Source organism: Antennarius striatus, chromosome 9, assembly GCF_040054535.1.
Source record: "Antennarius striatus isolate MH-2024 chromosome 9, ASM4005453v1, whole genome shotgun sequence".
Lineage (NCBI taxonomy): Eukaryota > Metazoa > Chordata > Actinopteri > Lophiiformes > Antennariidae > Antennarius > Antennarius striatus.
The window spans coordinates 2,144,936-2,151,240 of NC_090784.1; positions in this window are offsets into that span (position 1 = coordinate 2,144,936).

The window sequence follows — 6,305 nt, forward strand, 5'->3', positions numbered from 1 at the left end:
GACCCTGGACAAAATCTGGACCCAGATGAAGACCCTAGTATGAGTGGCGGTCAAAGAAACCAAAGACATCCAGCAAAGTTTCTGGCGCGCGGCAATACAACAAAAGCAATCTTTCATTTGGATTTACGTTTACCGGAGATGCAAAGGCACCGACTCTGTTGTGCTTGGTATGTTGTTAAAAGCTCTCACACAGTGCTATGGTCCCAAGTGAGCTTAAACAACATCTCCAAACGAAACACCCTTCACTTCCAAACAAAAATGTGGAGTATTTTTGCTCGCCTGCGTGAATACACGGAGAAACAAGCAACTTTCATGAGAAAAACCGCAAAGGTAAACAAGGGAGCCCTTAAAGCTAGCTACCACGTCGCTGAACTTGTGGCTAAATCAAAAAAAGTCCCACACTGTGGCAGAGCAATTAATACTTCCCGCCTGCAAAGCCATTGTAAATGAGATGCTTGGACCCGAAGAGGCTAAAGAAATAGCCAAAGACCCTCTCTCAGATAACACAGTTTCCAGACGCATTGATGAGATGTCTGCAGACACCGAAAGTGTGGTTTTGGACAAGATCCGTATCAGTGATAAATTTGTGTTGCAACTTGATGAGTCTACTGACATAAGTTGACATGCTCAACTCAACTATTTTGACATTGCTCCCATTTTCCACAACATACCTGTGTGAGGTGAGCTTTTCAAGCCTGACTGCTGTAAAAACTAAAAACAGAGAAAGACTGAGAGCTGTGGAGGAAGAGCTTTGTGTGTGTCTTTCATCAATTCCTGCCAGGATATCAGCTCTGTGTTCATCCAAACAGGCCCAGGTTTCACACTGAGTGAGTATAAATATAAAAGATTATAAAATACTTTTTTCTTTGTGTTTGATTCCTATTTAAGACGTCATAATATCAGGCTTATAAAAAAAAGCTTATATTTTAAGCTTTTGCCCCCACATTTTCAGCTAGTGGTGTGCCGCGGGATTTTTTCAATGAAAGAAATGTGCCTTGGCTCAAAAAAGGATGAAAAACACTCTTATACGTCACCCTATGTTCCTGCCTCTTCTGGAAGAAAGTATTCACTACAGCCATTTCCATCCTTTTTGCAAAGTCAACTACCATATGTCCTTCTGCGTTCCTCTCCTGGATACCAAACCTGCCCATCACCTCCTCATCACCTCTGTTTCCTGCACCAACATGTCCATTGAAGTCTGCTCCAATGACAACTCTCTCACTTCTAGGCATGCTCTGCATCACTCTATCAAAGTCCAACCAGAATTTCTCCTTCTCCTCCAGCTCACATCCTACCTGTGGAGCATACCCACTAACAACATTGAACATCACACCTTCTATCTCTAGCTTCAGACTCATCACTCTATCCGACACTCTTTTTACCCCCAGGACATTCCTAACAAACTCCTCCTTCAAGATAACTCCTACTCCATTTCTCTTCCCATCTACACCATGATAGAACAACTTGAACCCTGCTCCTAAACTTCTAGCCTTGCTACCTTTCCACCTGGTCTCCTGGACACACAGTATGTCTACCTTCCTCCTCTGCATCATGTCAACCAACTCTCTACCTTTTCCGTAGTTCCAACATTCAACGTCTCTACTCTCAGTCCTATACTCTTGACGTTCCTCTTCTCTTTCTTCCTACGAACACACTTTCTTCCTCTTCTTCTTCGACCTACAGTAGTCCAATTTCCACCGGCACCCTGTAGGTCAACAGCACTAATGACGGTCGTTGTTAACCCGGGTCTCGACCGGGTTTTTTGTTCCTTGAAAAAATTTTTACCTCATGTTTCACTTCCTGTCATTCCCTGGAGGGATGAGAGCAGAGAGAAGTAGCAGCTATCAGCAGAAGTTAGGAAAAGGGAGGTCTCCCAGTCACTATTTAATCATAACAGGTAAACACTGCAGTGTGTCAATCTAAAAATGTATGATTTAGACATGAACTCATTGGCTGCAGTCATTTTCAGAGCAGTGTGTTCCCGTAGTGCCAGCACTTTGTAGTAATATTGAGCTATGGGAGAAGAACAATGAAGATCTGTTGTTCAGCAATAAATGACATGGTGGAAGTTATTCTTGTCTTATGTCATGTAGTGTCTAAGTAGGAGACATAAGCCTTAACTACAGTGATATAACTGTCATAAAGCAGAGGTGTAGTGCTGTGGTACTGTTTACTGTAGGGTAGGGATATATCTATAATTATAGTCTATAGTATATAAACTAATTGCTTTAGTTGCCAATTTAAAGTCCTAAGTAACCGTATTTTGTGCACCATTCAGCTCATTGTATAAAGAGACGCAGTCTAAATAACGGAGTTTATTTCTGTACTTTAACCGGACACACGGCACACCATATTGGTCAGTTCATGCTAGCTAACGGAAACAAAAAGGTGACTATGGTTGAAATGTGTTGTACTACGTATTAAAATTTCTAAAAATACACCGACATAATTTTTAAAAGGTGTTTTTATTTCTTTATTTTTTGATAAATCTGTGCTAAATCCTTGAAGTCCTCATCTTCGGTCTGCATTGAATATCTCGGGAGTTTCTCTGCCGCTGACCGTCTGGTTTCCGGGTGGCTGTCTGGTAATGATGCCGGCTTTAGAGAAACATCGGACAAAAGTCGAACCAGACACGTTAGTCCAGACATCTGCAATCCACCACATATTGTGGGGGTGTAACTCACTTGGCACTGCCTCCAGTCCTGGTAAACGTGTGTTCAAGTCTGTCATCCATCGCTCCACGACACGCAGCTTAACTTTAAAGGCTCTGTTCACACCGATGTCCAGCGGGTGGAGTTCTTTCGTTAATCCTCCAGGATGAAGACAAGCTCCGAGTTCAGCCGCTTGACGTCGTTTTTGACAGAAGCGGTGGTGTGGGGGGGGGGGGGGGCATGGAGTCACAGATCAAGAGAGATGGCGAAGCGTGAAAAAATCCCCCCGGTCTCTTTAAGTGAACCGGAACAACCTGAACTGATAGCCTGGAGTTTACATGTTGTGTCGTAAGCGTGTCTCTTCGCTGACGTCATTGTCGGGGGTTTTCAGCCAATCAAATGTGGTTAACAGCATACCTGTGGTACAGTACCGGCATATACCCTATACCGGGACCTACCGGAGGTGTGCCGGACTTAGCCTCGCGTCATATTCTCTGATTGGTTAAACGCTGCCGGCGTACGTAGTGACGTAATACGTCCTATGTCGGTGGACAATGGCCGATATGGCGGATCGCTGACTAAAATCACACAAAAACATTTTTACACATTTTGAAACTCAGTGTACACATAAGACGCTTAATGTTAAAAGGCACAGCGTTGATTTTTGAGGAATTTTAAGCTTTTAATTGTGGTGCGCAAAATACGGTACCTACATATTTATATTTAGAAGGAATGTTATTAACCGGTTCAGGAACTTTATTTTTTTGTTCTAACCTGTTCAGGAACGTCAGCTTATGGGTGGAACGCAAAACTGGAAACATACCGTATTTTCCGCACTATAAGGCGCATCTTAAAGCCTAAAATGTTCTCATAATCCCATAGTGCACTTTATAATCCGGTGCGTTTTATATATGGATTAGTATTCATATTAATATTGGTTAAAAACATAATCGCTGAAAAAAAGCCGGCAGTCTGGCCGCCAGTCATGCCGCACTCCGCCACCAGAGGAGCTCCCTCACAAGGCACTCGGGCCCACGCCCCCTAACAACGGTAGTCAAGGGGCGTCACCGAAGTCCCGGCTCTGACTGAGCTGCTCTCAGACGGTAGAGCGTACTGTAGGAGCACCGGTGGTTACGTAGCAAAACATAAGGAACTTTCAACAATTCTATTAATAAAGTTTGACTGACTGATCTCAGTATTTTCTAACTATTTGGCGTCAGAAATAACCCACTTTAAACTGAATTGGTCTAAAAACCCCATTGTGCTGTCATTTGGAATCTAGTGACGGTCCATTCGATTAGTCTGTGGAAACACACGGAGAAACTGGCATAAAGGTGAAGGAAAGACCCTCAAAGATGAACTTACAGCCTTTTCTGAAATATAAAGAGCAGTCACTGCTAGACAAAGGTGCCAACGGGTGTGCTGCATTGATTTACAAATGTAGTTGATAGCTCTGGGGGGGCGGTGGAGGGGCGCATTCAGGTTGTGTATTCTGTCTGCAGCGACGTGCGGTGAGATTCACGGCGGTGAGACACCGACGTTAAAGTCAGTTCTAGGAGTAAAACAGCGTCACATTTGTCAGTAAATTATCAGCCTGACATTAAAAACTAGTTAAAAAATTGTTTAGGACACACAGCAGCAAATAGCTGCACCTCACCTCCGACTGGACTACCGATGGATCGAAACAATATTTAATTAATAAATGAAGACGAACGTCGGAGCTTAAATATCTGCTTCGCACTTCAGATCAGGAAATAATCCGCTCTGTTCGCACTGACTGCACTCGTAATGAATTTAAGCAGTTTTTAATGTCAGGTTTTTTAATATACGTCTTGACTTCTTTCTAAGATGGCAAAGTGATCAAGTGATCAGGTTTCCTTGATGAGGCTCAGAATGGTTGATTGACATAACAATAGGGGCCATTCAAAGGTAGTCAGGAAGTCATGAATGCAATCATGACTGCCTGAGCAGCGCGGCTCTATCTAGTGGACGGATTGCGCAACTACAGCTGCTGCAGTTTATCAAATAAATTTTATTTATTTTTTATTGTGTGTGTTGCAGGTACCAGGATGTGGCACCCAACAACACGTAATATGATACCTGGAAAACAGGTTAAAATGTTATAAATGAAGGAGACAGTGGCGTAGTGTAGCGTTTTCACCGAAGCTCCTTCTCTGCTATAAAGGAAGCCAGGCTAGTGCGCATGTCATCAGGACTGGTACAGGTTTAACCTGTGATCCCACCACTGCCACCTAGTGACCAAAGTTCTATTGTTTTTGGGATAAAGAAATAGAATAAATCACATAAACTGGGTCTTAAAAGAATAAGTAAAAACAGAGACACTTTCACACCATTAGACACAAATAAAACAATCACACTAATGTGATGATACACTTAGTGGGCGCCTTATATATGAAATAAATTATAAAACAAACAAATTATTGAGGGTGCGCCTTATAGTCCAGTGCGCCTTATAGTGCCGAAAATACTGTAATTCCGTTTCTGTTCGGAACGAACCGATTGGCAAAAAATTCTGGTTCAAAGCCCTGGAGTGAAACACAGGAGTGAAAGCCTTCGGGTTCCTACAGCAATCACAGATTCTGCTCACCACAGTTATACAGAGAGGTGGAATTATGAACAGGCAGTTACTTCTGTTAGATAAGTCACATATGCTGGCATTGTAGTTCAAATTTAAATCAGAAACAGCCGCTGATCTCTAACAGGAAATATGGATTGTATGCAGTGTATTTTATGAAGCACAAAACACAAACCAACTGTGAATATAGAACATGTGCATTGAGTACTGTACCTCAACCTCATGATGGAAATGCTCATATATTCCAGTCATAGAGAACTCATAGAGAATATTGAAATAAAATTTCAACTCAGACAAATGAAAAAGCAACAAACAAAAACATGCCGAAAGACAAACCCAGCCCTAGAAACCCCCCTATTACACTGGAGGTCTAAGCTCAACAAACACCAAAACCCAGACCAAAAGCTTGGCTTTGTTTTAAGTGTGGTTATAATGATCATATGTAAGACAATGACCTTAAAATAAGCTTTTATTGGCTCAGTTTAATAAAGAACTCTATACAAATACAAAAGGAATGCTAGACCAAATGCAGACATTTAAACTGGGGATTTACTGCACCCAGAAGTGAACATCCCATACACAAATGAAATGGTCATCTATGAATCCCATTCCTCATGAGGTACTTGATAATGGTTTTCCCAAGAGGATTGATTTGGCCCAAGTGCACACCAGCAGTAACCACTGAAGAATTTCATTGTAATAGCCTTCTTGACTCAGGTTCTCAGGTGACCTCAATCATTCCATGAGAAAACTCAAATTCAGAATCTTTTGGACAAAGAAGATACTAGTGAACACGTAGTGCCACATCGCGACTACGTTCAAGTCAGTATAGATTTGGCAGAGGACACAATGTGTGAAACTGTCAAAAATAACACTCTCACACTTATTGTGCCTGATCATAGAATGGCCTGGATGCTCCTTTGTTGATAAGTGCAGTACACTGTACAGAAAGTGTTCTCCTACCAGGAGAAGTGTGAAAAACACAGCACCAAGACCAGATATTGTTACCCACTCGTGAAATATTGGTTTTACAGTTTGGAGTGAATCTGCTAAGCAAA